Source organism: Pinus tabuliformis, chromosome 9 (genome assembly GCF_031772625.1).
Source record: "Pinus tabuliformis cultivar Carrire ecotype Pingquan chromosome 9, CPIR1, whole genome shotgun sequence".
NCBI lineage: Eukaryota > Viridiplantae > Streptophyta > Pinopsida > Pinales > Pinaceae > Pinus > Pinus tabuliformis.
In genome coordinates, this window is record NC_142307.1 from 1,985,462,188 (window position 1) to 1,985,478,936 (window position 16,749).

Here is a 16,749-nt window from a genome sequence, read left to right on the forward strand (position 1 = left end):
AGCTGTTCCAGATTCTGCCCCTCTTCCACAGCAACAACAACAACAAAAACAACAGATCGTGAAATGCCAACACTGTGATCGAGTTGGCCATATGAAAGATCACTGTTTTGATCTTCATCCATGTGAGCACTGTCATAAAACCAGCCATTCTTCAAACAGATGCTTCAAAAACAAACGTCCTGCAAGAACAAAGATTCATCTTGGATGGATCGCTTCTTGGCAATGGGCATCAACAGCCAAGAAGATATTCCAAACGCATGTTAGAACTTGTTCTAGAGTATTGAACAGTCTTGCAGTTGAGTTTTCTCCATCTTCTCACCTTGTACCTGACAGGGGGGAAAATGATGGTCATCTACAAGCTTCAAAGCCACATCAAGCGAGCCTGAGCCACAACCTGCCACACCAGTTTCAGAGTTGCAGCCAGAGACAAAGATGCCCGTGAACACAGATTGAGAACACTTCCTCTAGCAGAAGACTCCAGCTTCTTGCCAGCTTTGGAAGAGTTCAGGAATTGCATTAAGCATTCCAGAGTTGTTGGTTATCCTTAAACCATCACAGGTTGAGACTTCCCTTTTCAGGTTGAAGTTTTACCTTTTATGCGGGGTGAGACCTCCCTTTCATGGTTGAAGGTTTCCCTCTTTAAAACAATAGGATCACTTCCTCTAGCAGAAAACTTCAGTTTCTTGCTAGTATTGGAAGAGTTCCGGGAACTGCACTAAGCGTTCCAGTGTTGGTGGTCATCCTTAAACCACCGCCCTTTTTACCAACATTTCATAGAGCAAATTCAGCCTAGTGCTGCCATGCATTTTTTTGCACATTTTGTATTACAGCTCTCTTCTTGGACTCATACATAACCCTTCGGATTAAGGGGGGGAATGTTGGACACCTAATCCTAAAGGGTTAGCGTGGAAGTTGAATGGACAAAGCAGTCCAAGAGACCTTGGGATCTAAAACCCAAGAGTCACAACATTGTATTATAAATGTACATCTATTGTTAATAAAAAATGCAATCACTGATTTATCTTTCCATCTGTTTCGCTGTCCATGTGAGTTTCGCTGTCCATATGAGTTTAACATGAGGAGATCATCACTGCCTGTAAAAATCAAATCATCTACATATAAGACGACAATGTGAATCTTACCTTCGCTCTCTTTGATGTAGAGAGTAGGCTCACCATCACACTTGTTGAAACCATTGTCCAACAAGTAAGCATCTATCCTATTGTACCATGCGCACGATGCTTGCTTCAACCCATAAAGAGATTTCTTCAACCGATACACTTTGTCTTCTTGGCCTTCAACCTCATAACCAAGCGGTTGCGCAACATACACTTCCTCTTTCAACACTCCATTCAAGAACATTGATTTTACATCCATTTGATACACTCTCCATTTGTGCTATGCGGCAATCACCACAACTGCGCGCACTGTCTCCATCCGTGCGACTGGCGCAAATGTCTCCGTGTAGTCTCTTCCATGTTGTTGCTTGTATCCTTTGACAAATAGCCTTGCTTTGTGCCTTTTAATCTTTCCCTCAATGTTGCTTTTGGTCTTATAGACCCACTTCACTCCAATGACATGTTTTCCTTTTAGAAGGTTCACTAACGCCCATGTGTCATTCCTTTCTATTGCTTCTATTTCTTCCTCCATTGCCTTTTCTTCTTTGACTGTGTTTTCAAAATGGATTGGGTCATCTCTGACTTTGTGCTTGATTTTGGCTTGGGCCTTGACTTGGATTTTGAATGCTGCCTCTTCCATTTGAGCTTAAAGGGCTGCTTCTTCCACCTCTATGTGGGCTTCTTCCTCTTCCTCTAGCATATGATCTTCATCTGCCTCGACCTTGACCAAATGATACTTTTGTCTTGAAGGCATGCTCCAATGAGGAGCTTACTACTCTATTCAATCTATGCTCATGAGAAATCAGTGATGCATTAAGCTCATCCACTGAGAATTGTGAGAGATCCTTTGTCTCTTCTATGGCCACAACAATGGCATCAAACTTTGTTGACAAACTTCTCAAAACTTTCTCAACTATTCTCCTTTCCTCAAGTGTCTCACCATGAGACCTAATTTGAGTAACCAACCCACTTACATGTGTAAAAAATGAGTCTATATTCTCTGACTCTTTCATACAAAGTGTTTCAAAATCTCTCCTCAACATTTGCAGCTTTTCTGTCTTAACTTTTGCCATGCCTTGGTAGGTTGTCTGGAGGGTGTCCCATGCTTGCTTAGACTTCGTTGCTGCTGCAACCCTTGGGAAAATACTTTCATGAACTGCTTGGAAAATATAAAATAGGGTTTTTGAATCCTTCTTCCTGTTGTCCCTTAACAAATCTCTTTCTGGTTGAGATAAGGCAATGTATGCCGCTACATCTACTGGTTCTTGAAAACCATTCTCCACCAAATCCCAAATGTCTTGAGAAGAAAACATAGCATTCATTGTAATAGCCCAATAATCATAATTTTTTCCATTAAACTAAGGTATTTGAGGATTAGTCAAGCTTGTGCTTGATGTTGTCATTTCTGAGCGTAAAAAAAAACTTTCTACCTGCTAGTAAATGTGTTAAAAACAATCTTCCCTCAAAACAACTCTTATTGGTAGTAAAAACACTTGTTTCTACACTAACAATTTTTAACCCAATCTGATACCATGTTAGAAAAATTTACAAAATTTATACGGAGAGAATTTTCACAGAGTGGCAGAGGGTTATGATTATGGCGAGCTGATTTCGGGCAGCTAGCTTCATGCAGCGGGGAGCTAATTTCATGGACCTGGATTTCACGAAGCTATTATAGAGACATAATAAAACCACAGTATTCACTTACGGAAAACAACAAAGGTAAAAGCCTAGAGCATCACAAATAAAACTTAGGATTGATTTCTAAATCTTGCAAATACATTTACATGAGATTGCAGCTCATTCACCAAGTAAAAACAAAGATTTATACTAATTTACAGTCACGCAGAATAACAAACAGTAAAACACATTTACATGAGATTGCGGCTCATTCACCAAGTAAAAACAAAGATTTTTACTAATTTACAGTCATGCGGAATAACAAACAGTAAAACACAGTAACTGTTGTTTTCACGCGCCCATCAAAATTTTGCTCCACCATTTTTTGCTCAAAGACTTGCGTTTTTTTTTTTCTCTCCAACTCTCTTTCTCTCTAACCTATCAAAATGAATTTTTACATTCATATTTAACTTCAACATAGGATTTTTCATTTAATTCATGATAGAGCAACATAATTAATATAATGTTGTTGTTGAGTGTGATCAGAATCGTGCAGGTGTTTGTGGAGTGTGGGAAATATTCAGTGAATGAATGCTTGCCCATATCTATTTATCAAAATACATTAGATGCTTTAAATTTCTTGTTGCATTTCAGAATGGTTCGTGTGTGGCTTCAATCCTTCCATCTTCAAACAAAGAGGCAACCTGCAAAAATACTTCTAACAAATATAACTGTTGTAACAATGTGTATTGCGATGGTTGGGATTATTATTTCCAACATTTTTCATATAATGGAGTAGTTAGATCAAAGGAGTGGGGAGTGTTTTTTCTTCTTTGTTCACAAGCCGTAGCTGCCATTGATCTGTCACGCTGAACTAGCAAATCACCGACTTTGCAATCGCTGCTGAGCCTGAGTTGCTGTTGGCGTGTTAGTGAGTTGCTGCTGATCTAACCACCGAAACTGTCATGGTTGCTACTATAATTTCAGGGGGAGAGGAGTATTTTGTTAAGAAATTTACTGCATAACATAAATAATTAATGAGAGGAACAAAATAACCAGCAACAACCATAAACACATAAACACAAATGTTTATTCGGGAAAACCCCAAATCCGAGGAAAAACCCAACCTAATAAGATCTTATTAGCATTGGCCAAAACCTTGGCCAATCTGACCAAGTGAGCCTTCACCGCTCACCTCCAGGTCTTGCATTACAATGAAGTCCTTCCAGCCTTTTATAAGCTCCATTACATATAATACCACGGGCATAATACTATGGGTGCACAATACCATGTGCCCCAAAACCATCACTGTTTAACCTGGCCAACTTTGACTCTATCCTGAGTCAAGTTTACCTAACAATTCCCCCCTTAAACTTGACTTGGGGTTCCTTGACTAACTCCAGCCAAACCTGCTAAGTGAGACAATCCCACTCACCCTAGCTCTTACCCCCCACAGAGTTTTTACCCGGGGTATTGTTAACCCGACATCCCCCCTATCACCTAAGTCTAACCCAGACTTTACCGGTGATCATCGAGGGGTACACATACCTTACCAGGTCTTACAGTAGTATGCCCATTTACATGCAATAATTTTGACTTCATTAATTTCTTTTTTTTTGTTTATTGCTGCTGCGATTCTGATCCATCCTCTCTCAATTTGATTTGCTCAAAAACTTCTATCAAACCGCTTCAGCTGCGAGCCCGACGAGAATCTTCTAGATTCCAGCACCGGACAATTTTCTTCTGCTGACCTGCATGCAGCCCACGCCTACTACATCTTTCAACACGACATAGAACACACAGGAAATATCCCTTATCGATTCCCTTTTAATATTACCAAAGGTATCTCTCAACCTTCTTTAAATAGTTGCATGAATCCCGAACAATTCACCAACATGTTCCAAACCGGTAAATATCTCAAATGCACTGTGATCCTTGGCAGTTACGGCACTATCTTCCGCACATTCTCCTCGAGGTTCTTCCACGTACGATTGTTCCACCATTATTTTCCAGACCCAGATCTGTTGCATTGATCTCATCAGGGACTATAAACCCCTCGCATCAAAGAATCTCTTTGAAGCTAATAACTTGGCTCTGATACCAATTGTTAAGAAATTTACTGCATAACATAAATAATTACTGAGAGGAATAAATATAAAAAATAACCAGCAACAACCATAAACACAAAAACACAAATGTTTATCCAGGAAAACCCCGAATCCGGCGAAAAACCCAACCTAATAAGATCTTATTAGCATTGGCCAAAACCCTGGCCAATCCGACCAAGTGAGCCTTCACCGCTCACCTCCAGGTCTTGCATTACAATGAAGTCCTTCCAGCCTTTTATAAGCTCCATTACATATAATACCACGAGCATAATACTATGGGTGCACAATACCATGTGCCCCAAAAAAATCATTGTTTAACCTAGTCAACTTTGACTCTATCCTAAGTCAAGTTTACCTAACATATTTATTTTTAACAACATTATAGCAGTCAAGTGAATCTGAAAAATTGACCACATCTATTAATATTAGATGGGATATGTGGATATAATATATATTGGTAATATGAAAGCCGTGGAGGTTTTAAAATATTTTTTTATTAAAAAGTGTTCTATGCATAATGATCCATCATATGTGATATAGATTGTAAGTGGTTCTTTATTATTATAAAAGGTTCTATTTAGCAAGTGATTTTTTTTTATGGAAGGAAAGGTTTTTAGGTTTTTTGTTTTTTTAAAAGGATAGTAATATATGATTTATTATTTAAAAAAAAATTAGTGTAATGGTACGGTTTTTGGAGAGATAAGATATTTTTTCGGGGGCATAATTTGGTACATAGATTTGTTTTGGTCGGTAATAACTCGAATTTATTGCAGTTTCAAGAATGTTTAGAAGCAATTGAGAATGGTTGAGCCAGATTAAGCAACTTTGTAATGCATTTCTTGTTGGAGGTACTACACATCTAGGACCTTCATTACTAGCACATGCAGACACTTACTTAGAGCATGGGACTACATGCAAGATCCTTTCTGCATGATTTACTCTCTAATTTGCTTCTCATTTCACTCCGCAATTGGCTAGTTCTTCTGCATGATTTACTCCCTGATTGCTACTCTTTTCACTCTACAACTGGCTAGTTCTCTTTGGAACTTGCTGTAGGTGTTGAGCTCTCTCATTGATCACCACTATGGCGCATTACCTTGGGATCTTCACCCAGTAATTCTATATCATGAGCATTGTAACCTATTTTCTGAATCAATCATTATTTTTTGTTCTTTCAATTTTTTTAGTGTTTTTGTTGTGAAAAGCTGTGTGTTCAACCTTTACTAGCTAGATTCATTTGTGCAGGTTTTCTAACACATTTACATGGTATCAGAGCTTGGACCCAGGTTCGATTCCCCCAAGTTGCGTTTGAGGGGGGGTGTTGGAAGAATCACCGCACCTCTATGGAATTCGTAATTTCCACCATGGGGATCCTAGTTACTAGTTTGAAACGTTTATCAACACCTGTGGGTTTTGGTGTAATGGAAGATCTATTCATGGTATCAGAGCCCATAGGTTGCTAGATAAAAGGCACACCAATACTTTATTTTGCAGGTATTACAGCTTGGAGATTGAAGATCGATAGAAAAATGGAGTTTCCCAAAGCATCAATCCTAACACCGTACAACTATCACGAATGGAAGGACCAAATGGCTCGATACCTTCGTCGGAAAGGGTTTTACAGGATTACTATGGCTGTATAAGTGGAACCCACTTCAGCCATAGAGAATGTTAGCGCTCGAATCTGCCTCAGGCTGAAGAAGGCAAAACTCGAGGCAACATCAAACCAAGCTCAGCCTCGTAGCTAGCCCTACGAGGACAGGAGAGGGCTCTCTCCAGTCAATCTCGATAAAATGAGCAATAGGGTGCGAGATGACTTAAAATGGGAACTGATTTTAGGCTAGTAAATAGATAAGAGAGGGTATTTTGATAAATGACTGGGTTTTCTGGGCAGCGTGGGATCAAGAACAGCATGAGCAGAGAGATTAAATCCGAGACACAGATTATCTCAGGAGGCAAGACAGGCAATAAATTTAGCATTCAATTTTGAAATTATATGGAATGAAAAGACTGCTAAGAGGTTGACAAGGGCAATAGATGAATCCTTATCAAACAGAAGAAAACACAGAACATGAATACCTTCCCAAGGCAGAGCAGTAAACTAGATTCTGCCCTTCTCACTTAAAAGTATTCATTTAGAAATGATTATGAAATGAAATGTGAAACATAACAAGCTACATATGAAACAAAAGAAAAGACAAATGCTAAATTCACACCACAAGAATCTCAGGAGTCAGAGTTGTATCTTTTCATTAAATCCCTGTCAAAAACTGTACAGTGAAGTTTTCCTTCACACCTCTCCCATTGTTTTTTTCTGAACTCCTTTACAAAGTGGTTTAGAATACAATAAATAAACTCTACCATGAGGAAATGGATCGACCAAAACTAAGGGACCGTTTAATTATTAACAAACAGAAGCTGGAAAGCCAATCATCCATTTCTTAGAAGGAGCCACGTTACAAACTCTGCTCAAATCTGTTGATGACCAATGGAGAGGTGGAGACTGTAGCTGTATATCCCTTTTGAATCGTAACTGAAGTCAGAAATAGACCATCGTTTCCTATTTTTCGGCTATGGTAGATATTATTCATTTAATTTGGCTTTTGACTTTTCACCTTCTCTTTTGCCGTTTGAAACCAATTTTTATAATTAGCGACAGATCCATCAGTATTAACAAGTGCCATGAAACGCCCAAAAGGACCTTGTCTCTGAATAAGTTTAAACATACCCTTTGAGCTAATTGAATTTGCAGCACAGACATTGTGATACTCTTCATCTACTACCTTTACTGTATTTGTCACCGGATCATAGAGGTGTTCACCTATATCTCTTCTGCGTAAACAGCTAAATATTGTAGCATGTATAGAGGCAACACTTTTATCCACATTAGTATTATTGACCTTTGGAACTCTATGTTTGCCAGCTCGTTTACACAGGTAATCCTGAATCGCCCGGATATTACAAATGTACTTAACATACTTGTTCTTTGCAGGATCTAAGGTCATATACTTCGCAACGAATTGCAAAGCGCTCTAAATGCTTCGCTTCATTTGCAATGTATAATTGATGGATGTCTTTTCATGAGCCCCATCACAAAGTTCAGACTCAAATGCACACCTTCAACCACAACAGATTCCTTCCTTTCTTCCCACGCACTGATCAATCTGTCAAGACTTTCAATCACCATCTCACTTTGTGCCTTGTACCCCTCAACAGCCACAGTTTTGCGTTCAACTGTATCTGGAACAATATTAGCATAAAAGCCTTCCTTATCACGATTGTCCATTTTGAATTGATCACCTCCCAGAGTCTCATCTGGCAAACGATATTCAGTTTGACCAGTTGTCTTTAAAGATATCTCAGTTGTCTGCTGATGGACTATCTATTTGGAGGCCGCTCTGCGAATTGTTTAGTTTTCTTTTACATTTGTCATCTGAATAAAAACTAATTTTTCAATAAAAATGGTTTTCCATTAAAATTTTGCCTTTAATGAACACACCCAGCTGCAATTCTCCTTTAATACCACGTGCAACCCAATCACAACAAATTCATTACTCTGTTTAGCAGGATCAAAACGTATGATTATGCACCCTTCATCCCTCTGAACAACGCATTGGTTTAAAAGGGCAGCCTTTGCGTGCCCAGTATGGAGATAGCCATGTAGTTTCTGAGGAACACGTGTACATACGTTTAAATCCAGCTCCAGCCGAAAAGATATAGGTGTTTTCCAACCATGCATCGGTCTGGGCTGTCTTAAATGAATCACGGAATATATCTATGGCAATTTCATGGAGATCCTTTCATGATCAATACTTTCACCACGATTATGACTTCATTCCATATGTTGAGAGAAAGTATGTTGGCGCTGAGATCATGGCTTTTGTAATGACGTTGTGGCTGTCTATTTTCGGGACCATTATTGTTATTGTGACTGCGTTCCAATTGTGTCTAGCATGAAATCATATTCAACGTTTCAACTGAAGTTGTAGTACGGGAGGAAAACCAAGGAAAAGAACACCTTTTATTGCCTTCTGAAGTCCATACTGCTCTGCATGATATTTGTTATCACCATTAAGTTGTTCAACTTCAACATACTTATTAAATGAAGCATAGACATCTCGGCAGCCTCTAACATCAAATTGTAGATCATAGAATGATTCCTTCCTTGTAGATTTATAATCCACATTTATACACTCGATGTAGTTCATATGATGTCTTTCAAATAGATGCTTTATTGTATCCTCAACAGCTGTGCCCTTCTAACTTTTTGCAGAGTACTCGGTTTAGCTCCTGCTCATCATGTTGCATGAAAGAATCATATGTGCCCAATCTGAATGATTTGGTCAAGTCTTTTGTTGAAACGCTGGTGTCACTGTGCTGGACTTTATAAAACAAGTTCTGTAGAGCCAATGAAATACTTTTTGAGGGTATATCATTTTCAGTTGTGGGCATATGATAGACAGCATTTCTGAAGTAAGGAATATGATACAATGTCTGAAGCAAAGAATTCATGTAGCGTGTCGCCCCTTGATTCTTCAGCCCAACAAAACCCGTCTTCTTTTAAGAATCATACGCCCAATAATCAGGTACCCTTCGTGCGCTGGCTCCTGCTTCCGCAATCAAAGTATCGTCTATCAACTATCAGGTAAAGGCATGAATGATGGGTATCCCCACTCGCTCTCCCGGGCATTGAACGGGTGTTGTGTTTCTTTCTGGGCGGTGAACTTGTGATGAATCTGATTTAACAATAGCCAGACTGAAAAAAGGCATATCTGCTCCAACCATAAGGTAATGTAGCGGAACCTGCCACATCTAAGTAAATGGATAAGTGGTCCAGGTTGTTTCCTTTGAGGAACATCATGACACGCCATTTATAACCGCCTGCTATGAAAACATCCGAGTAACACTTCTTTACATTCGATCTGGAAACATGCTCAATCGGCCAAGTGAATTTGGATACTGGGCGCTCCTTCGTGGGCTGATTGTCTACTGTACTAACTAACGCGTTTTGTGCTGGTTCCATTGTATCAACGACCCCGAATCCATTTTGATGCAAATCCTTTCAGAAAATACACAACTGCTTCAGAAATCTGGTGAATGATTTCCTCTGGCTCCTGTCCAGCACGATGGATGTAACGAAGCACCCTTTTCACGAGATCAGAATGCACACCTCCCGTCACAGATACAGGTCGAAGTCTTTCACCATTTAAACTCCAATGTCTTCGCTTCTAAACACGTCATACATGAAATAAAATTACTGAACAGGCCCGGTCGACTTACTTGGAGAAGAATTGAGCTGAAACAAATTGAGTTTTTGATGAATTGATGATGAATTTCAGCCTTGGGGTTCTGTGCGCCACGCGCACAACCCAGTGCACCGTGCGGGCTGTGTGCGCTGCGCCAGAGGAAAAATACATGGTGAATCCGCGCCCAATGCGCCGTGCTGGCCAATTTCATCCTTGATTCTTTTGTTTTCTTCGTTTAGATGGGCCATTTTAATCTGCAGGTCCTTTGCCCTATTTTCAGCAGATTCATACAACTTCAGGCTTTGTTGATACTGAAAAATCATGGTGTCATTTTCTGCTTGTGATTTTAAAAGAGCCTGCCGCAAGTTCTGGATTTCTTCATTGGCTTTTAGCATCTATCCAAACTTTGTTTTGAGGAACGAATTCAAGTCTGTCGTCTATATTCTAACTGAAGACAATGGTCCAAGATCTGTGGCATATGTCTAAGAGATCTGTGACATTTCTGGCTTATTGGAAATCTGAAGTCCATATCTATATCAAGCCTCATCCTGTGTGACATCCAAATTTGTGAAACCTGATCTCCTTGTAGCAGTGATCAATCTATAAAAAATCTGAATTCTGTGCTAGCAGACCGAACTTGAGGTGATACAAAGGTCTGTGGTGATCCGAACCCGTAGTGACAGACTCAAACCTGTGGTAACTGGTATGATAAAGATCCAATCCTAATACACAATTATTATATAGAAGGCTGACTTGTACACTTGGTAGAGCTGTCCTTGTAAGGATAGTTTCTTGAAGCATTGCAAGGATCGTAATTTTGAAGTATTTCTGCTGGAGGAAGTTGAAGGATCAGATCTCTAAGTGTAGCAACCATACCATCTAGACTCCCTACTCATACATAAAGGAAGGATGAACTACACCATGAAGCCGACCTATCTAATACTGAAGTCTGAAAGTACTCCTCTATAAACGATGTAAAGCAAGACAAATGACATTGCTAGCAGCTCAACGAAATTTCTGTGGTTCGTGCAATGGTTGAAGGATTGAGACACCTTTCGTTGGAGAAAATTGGTACATGACAACTGAAGATAAGTTAACCTGCAACTACTGGACCCCTGTCATAACCTGTACCCTGATATTGTGATTCTCATGATGAAACTTGAAAAGTTCTTCTTGTAAATTAGCAAGGGCTTGCCCATTATTTCTGTGTTCAGGAGTAGAGCATTCATACTGAAGTTCTGTCTGGATGTTTTGTCTCTCTGATTCCAATTTTGCTTCCAAGCTCAGAATTTTTAAGACAAGTTTATCATTCTCTTGAGTTTCAGATTTTGGCTTCTGACTCAAAGCCTTTCCTTCCTCGATATGTTCATTTTTCTGCTTCTTCAGTATGCACAATTGACCCTCAAGTTCACTGATTCGTGCAACATGTGATGATGAATCCTCATTGAGCTTGTGGTTCTCTTCTTGAACATGTTGCAGTTCTTCTTGAATTTTTAATAACTGTTCCTCAACAACCCTGAATTGCTCAGAACCTCTCTCATAGTCTCCTTTCAACATTTCCTTCTCTGACCTTCTTTCGCTGAAATGATGGTTCTTCTGTTGATCATTTTGCAGGGATAGGAGCTGCTGAAACCTGGCAAGATGACCAGGGCTGCCTGAAGAACTGTAAAACTTGAGAACCCTTATCGATCATGTACTAAACAATCTTAATGATTTCTTCTTCAAAACAGAGTTTTGAAGAAGAAATATCTTTGAGCATTAATGATGATGAAACTCTTGAAATAAGAAACTCATTGAACCTCCCTCTGGCCTATGAGCGTTATTTCACACTTCTGGAGACAAAACCCTGGACTCAAGAGTTAAAATGACTCTTTTGACCAAAATGGCATTTGATGACTGCAAATGACGAGAAATGAACCTTGGTGAATTTGACTCTGATAGAGGACTGACAAGACTGAGTCTAACAGAGAAATCCAAGTACCTCAACTGCATGGATGAGGCCCACGGATCCATATGCATGTGCATCTCCCCAGAGTTGCAATTTCATCTATTTGCCTACAATACTCCCAATGAGATTTGGAAAAAGGTTGAAGAACTCTATGGGAAACAAGATGAGATGAAATGACATCTGCTCGAAGTGGAGCTGCTCTCATTGGATCCACGGAACTATGACAGAATTCAAGACTTCTTCACCAAATATAATGATCTATTGCTGCAACTCAAGGGTTGTGGAATTGACAAATCTGAGGAGGAGAGTTGCCAAGTTCTCTCTATTATGTCAAAGCTCAGACCAGAATACTCCGTCTTTGTCTCTACATTTCATTTAGTAAGGCTCGCAACAGGTGAATTCTACACTATGCCTTCTCTCAAAGAGTTCATGGAGTCCCTCACTTTTGAGCAAGATAAACCCATTGGCATGGGGAAAATCAAACCTCCAAAAGTGCATGCACTGGCTATGCATGATGGCAGCCACAATAAAAATCACAGATCTGATTCAAATCAGAAAAATTAGCAGCAAAAAGATAAGGGAAAAGCGCATTCCCATCCAGAGAAGGAAGGGTACACCAAGCCCTTGAATGACTCCTCTGGCTCTAGAAATGAGAAAGGGAAGAAAGGGGAAAAAGGCACCTACTGTCACCGAGGATTCCATTCGGAATCCTCCTGCATGAAGAAACAAATTGACCAAATGGAAAAAATCCTTCAGAAGCACAACCTTGGGGATCACATCCCTCAGGACGCCAAGAAGAAAACTGAGGATCCGCCACACAGGGAAGGTAACAATTTTCATGCTTTAGTTGCAATTAACTCTTCCCCTAATGCAGGGATTATAGATTCTGGTGCATCACATCATATGGATGTTGCAAAGGAAGTCTATTCCTCTTTGGATGCATGCAAAGGACCTCCTATCCTCATGGGAGATGACTCACCTATTGAGGTCACTGGAAAAGGTAGAGTGGAACTTTTACACAGAAGCTTTGAAGATGTGCTTCATGTTCCAAAACTTTTGGTAAACCCACTTTCAGTTCATTACATCACTCATTCCAGCACCGGAAAGAGAGTGAAATTCACTCCAGATGTAGTGAACATATATGACCTACATAGCAGCTCCAAAATTGCAACCAGTGAGGTAAACAATGGAGCTAGACTATATACATTTTCTGAATTTATTAAATCTGAATCCTCCTTATTGCTTGTACATGCTGATGATAGTAGTAGGCTTTGGCATGAGAGGTTTGGTCACTTAAATTACAGATATATGCAGCAGCTAAGTAAGCATGAGATGGTAGAAGGCTTGCCAAATATCAGTTTCTCCAAAGGAGTTTGTGAAGGGTGTGTCCTTGGCAAACATCTTAGAGAAAAGTTTGACACCAGCAAGACTCACAGAGCATCCTCTACTCTAGATCTGATCCATAGTGATCTCATGGGGCCTTTTCTTCATCCTTCCATCAACAAAGCAAGGTATGTGCTTACATTTATTGATGATTTCTCACGGTATACTTGGGTGTATCTTCTCAGGGCCAAATTTGAAGTTTTTGCGCACTTTGAAGATTTCAAAGCACTAGTTGAGACACAGTCAAAGAGAAAGATCAAAGCCCTCCGTACAGACAATGGGGGGGAATATGTTAACACAACACTTTAGAACCTTTACCTTGAGTTTGGCATACAGTTGCAGTACACAGTTCTATACACTCCACAACAGAATGGAGTTGCTGAGAGAAAGAACCGATCTCTCAAAGAAATGGCTTCCTGCATGCTGCATGCTAAGTCACTGCCTCATAAGCTATGGGTTGAAGCACTTAATTGTGCTAACTACATACAGAATAGATCTCCTCATAGGTCTATCAAAGATTAGATCCCCTTTGAGGCTTGGAGCGACACTAAACCAGAGGTCACCCACTTCCATGTTTTCGGCTCCCGAGCATGGGCCAAGATCCCCTCTGAAAAGAGGAAAGCTCTTGATCCACAGAGCATTGAGTGCATCTTTGTTGGATACCCTGATGGTGTGAAGAGATACTGACTCCTGATTTCCTCTACAGACAAGCTCATCATTGAGTGAAGTGTTAAATTTGAGGAAAGTCTCTCGCATGCACCTCAATTGCTGCATGCAGACACCTTTTGTCTACCTCATGTTTGAGATGATGATTGAGTATACTCAGATGCAGATACAGAGCATTCAGATGCCGAGGTAGAGCATGCAGATGCAGAGACAGAGTCTTCAGATACAAATCCATTGCATGCATATGAAGATCCACATCCAAGCCCAGATCGGGCTTCTAGTAGTGAATCAACTTCCCCTGTCATAAATCAGAGAACAAGGAGCTTAAGTGAGATATATGCACAAGACCACCCAACTGCTAGAAATGGTCTTGTGGGGGATAATTCTGATCCACGGAGGATAATCTCAGAGTTTATTGAGCCTCCTCTTTCCCTCACTGCCACTGAACCAACACCATCCTGCCATTGTCATTTAGTTCAATCTTCTAATCCGCAATCTTATGCTGAGGCTACTGGGCATCCCTCTTGGGAGTCCATCATGGAGGAGGAGTATAACCCCCTCCTCGAGAACCAGACCTGGGATCTGGTCCCCCTTCCTTCAGGAAGGAAACTTGTCCAATGCAAATGGGTCTATAGGACCAAGAGTGCTGCAGATGGGCAAATCACCAGACATAAAGCCAGGCTAGTAGCCAAAGGCTTCCAGCAAGTGAATGGCATTGATTATGACGAGACCTTTGCTCTAGTAGCAAAGATGGATTCCATACGCCTTGCACTTGCCATTGCGGCTGCCCAAGGGTGGGAAGTACATCAGATGGATGTGAAGAATGACTTTCTTCACAGAGACCTATCTGAGGAGATCTACATGGAGTAGCCACATGGTTTCATTCAGGATTCATCTTTGGTCTGCAGACTGAAGAAGTCTCTCTACGACCTTAAGAAGGCCCCAAGAGCTTGGTATGCAAAGATGGATTCTTTCCTCTTATCACAAAACTTCAAAAGATGTAAGTCTGATCCGAATGTTTACATGCTCAGGACACATGATTCTCTTCTTATCTTAGTTTTGTATGTGGATGATCTCCTGATCACTGGCAGCTTGGCTTCAGCGATTGCTGCAATCAAGAGGGCCTTGCATGATAGGTTCTTGATGACGGACATGGGTCCATTACACTTCTTTCTTGGTCTTGAGATCAGCTAGGATGCCACAGGCATCAAACTCTCTCAGGTTAAGTATGCACGGGATCTCCTCGAGAGATTTCACATGACCAACTGCAAGCCAGCACCAACTCCTTTTCTATCTGGGGTCTGCCTTGAGGATGGAGGTGACACTTCATTAGTTGATAGTACTCTCTATCGACAACTAGTCGGGAGCTTACTGTACCTCACCCACTCCAAATCAGATCTCTCATATGTAGTAGCGACAATTTCTAGATACATGCAGGAGCTCCATGAGCTACACTGGAATGCTGCCAAGTGCATCCTCTGATATGTGCAGGGCACCATCACCTTTGGGATTCACTATGCAGCAGGCATTGCATTGAATCTCCTTGACTTCACAAATTCTGATTGGGCGAGTGACAGCATTGATCGCAAGTCCACCTCTGGATATTCACTCAATCTAGGGTCTAGCCCTATCTGTTGGTCAAGCAAGAAGCAGGTTGCTATTGCTCTCTCTTCAGCTGAGGCCGAGTACAGAGGAGTAGTCAACATCATCATTCAAGCCCTGTGGCTACAACACTTCCTCACTGAGTTGGGCATCCAGTTCCACCAGCCCACTATCATCTAGTGTGACAACTAGAGCACTCTCAAATTTTGCAGGGATCCAGTACAGAAGCAGTGGACGAAGCACATAGAGATCCATATGCACTACATCAGAGACTTAGTACATGATCGAGTCACTGATTTGTAGTTTTGTCCTTTAGCAGAACAGACTGCAGACATCTTCACCAAGACATTCACTAAGCAGAAGTTTCACTCTCTGTGCGATCGTCTTGGAGTGAAGGACACAGTTTCTTAGCAACTGTCTTTTCTTCCTCTTTTCTTTTGATTACATTGTATTTTGTGGGGGGGTTTTTCCCACGAGGTTTTCCCTCTTTCCTCAATTTTAGTACAAGTTGCACTCTAATTTGGGTGACCTTTGGCCTTAGTTTCCAGGGCCCATTTTCTATTTTTCCCCATAGTGGTGTTCAGGGGGGGTGTTGGAGGTACTACACACCTAGGACCTTCATTACTGGCACATGCAAACACTTAGTTAGAGCATGGGACTACATGCAAGATCCTTTCTGCATGATTTACTCCTTGATTTGCTCCTCCTTTCACTCCGCAACTGGCTAGTTATTTTGCATGATTGACTCCCTGATTTGCCCCTCCTTTCACTCTGCAACTAGCTAGTTCTCTCCGGAACTTACTGTAGGTGATGAGTCCTCTCATTGATCACCACTATGGTGCATTACCTTGGGATTTTCACTCAGTAATGCTATATCATGAACATTGTAACCTATTTTCTGAATCAATCATTCTTTTTTGTTTTTTCAATTCTTTTAGTGTTTTTGCTCTGCAAAGCTGTGTGTTCAACCTTTACTAGTTAGATTCATCTGTGCAAGTTTTCTAACACAATTACATTTCTAATAACTAGTAAAATAAAATTGAATAAATGAAGAAAAA

The 16,749-nt window shown here is 40.6% G+C and overlaps 1 protein-coding gene and 2 pseudogenes across 1 annotated transcript in view; 1 reads left to right on the forward strand and 2 right to left on the reverse strand.

Moving 5' to 3' along the window:
• The window catches only part of LOC149156971 (clathrin heavy chain 1-like), a 219,809-nt gene that overhangs the window by 43,293 nt on the left and 159,767 nt on the right, over positions 1-16,749 (forward strand). The window lies entirely within an intron of this gene.
• On the reverse strand, positions 7,438-8,585 carry LOC149156972 (P-loop NTPase domain-containing protein LPA1 homolog 2 pseudogene; annotated as a pseudogene).
• Positions 8,769-9,869, reverse strand: LOC149156973 (ubiquitin C-terminal hydrolase 12 pseudogene; annotated as a pseudogene).